The sequence below is a fragment of the Sinocyclocheilus rhinocerous genome, unplaced genomic scaffold, assembly GCF_001515625.1.
Source record: "Sinocyclocheilus rhinocerous isolate Xijiao unplaced genomic scaffold, SAMN03320098_v1.1 C36535883, whole genome shotgun sequence".
Classification (NCBI taxonomy): Eukaryota; Metazoa; Chordata; class Actinopteri; order Cypriniformes; family Cyprinidae; genus Sinocyclocheilus; species Sinocyclocheilus rhinocerous.
The window spans coordinates 1-1,260 of NW_015782717.1; the positions used below are offsets into that span (position 1 = coordinate 1).

General features: G+C 36.7%; 1 long non-coding RNA gene across 1 annotated transcript; it reads left to right on the forward strand.

Annotated features, from left to right (window-relative positions):
• Positions 1–151: 151 nt before the first annotated feature.
• Positions 152–1,260, forward strand: LOC107736163 (uncharacterized). Its single transcript, XR_001639597.1, has 4 exons — positions 152–221; positions 621–723; positions 1,061–1,133; positions 1,232–1,260. It is a non-coding gene; the product is annotated as an uncharacterized LOC107736163 (long non-coding RNA).

The following is a 1,260-nucleotide window of genomic DNA, read 5'->3' on the forward strand; positions in this document are numbered from 1 at the left end:
TTTTTTGCCAAAAATAGAGCCAATATGTTTAATAAACAGAATTTTGTGAATGAAGGTCTTTCCGTGAAGTTTTTGCGTTTGTTGACCTGTCTCCTGTGTTATAGATGGACGCGAGGAATTTGAGTGTTTTGGATCGTCTTGTCCTCACACACTCCATATGGTTGCAGCTGTCAATCAACCCTGACTCCGCCCACCAGATCCTGCAAGGAGAGATAGTTGGGGTGAGGGAATCCCAACAGCCTCTTACAATCAAATAATCATGTTTTATCACTGTTATTCACAACCTAAAGTCATAATTACAGTAATCATGCAGTGATGCACCTCTGTATAACCTTTGACTGCATAACAATGTCCAGTATGATGGGTGTAATTTGCAACTAATCAACTAATTACACTTCAGATAAACACACTCAACTAGAGACAGCCTGCTGCATTACCTTCATATATAGTCATTTTATTTTAAGGTTTATTTTCTTGTACTTGATGCTGACTTCTCAATATCTTTGTTTTATTCCATTATATATCAACTGTATTGTTGTATGCAGTATAATAATTTAACATATGTACAACATCATCTAATGAGAGTTAATGAATGCTGTATCTCCCCTCTTTGTCCACAGACGTTTCTGGTGTGTAAGTGTAGCGCCTCCCACAGGAAGGTTTTGTGTGTGCGACTGCAGGAGGGAGGAGTGTCACAGTATCCCATCCGTGAGGAAGACTCCAGTGAGTTCAACATGTCACAGCTTTTAAACTAAGCTAATGGTATTTTCTATCCCCTAAACCTAATAAACAATCCTTTGGTCCCCCATACTGTTTATTTGTTGTTGTATTGTGCTGCGGAGCTTCTATTATTATTAAGCACATTATAGACTAATTAAAATCCTATTTTAACTTGCAATATAAGAGATTATTTTGTCTATGCATGTCTACCTGACATACTTTTATTTACTACTCCCCAATAAGACAAGCTTGCACAATTTCACTATCCAAAAAAAAAAGGTTTTATGCCTGGTAGCAATTTTCTATCTTAAATTTTTGCATCTTCTTTTACACTGTTTAGCATTTTCTCTTGAAAGTTCTGCCCTGAGCTTCCCTGATCTCTGCAGACTAGTGGCATTTTACACCATCAGCAGGTAACACACATCAAACATTATAGGAAAATGATTCATGTAAATTAAACAAGTGTTTTATGTATAATGTAAATTCTGCTCTTTATGTATGTGTTCAACAGAGATGTATTGCCTTTCCCACTTGAGCTCC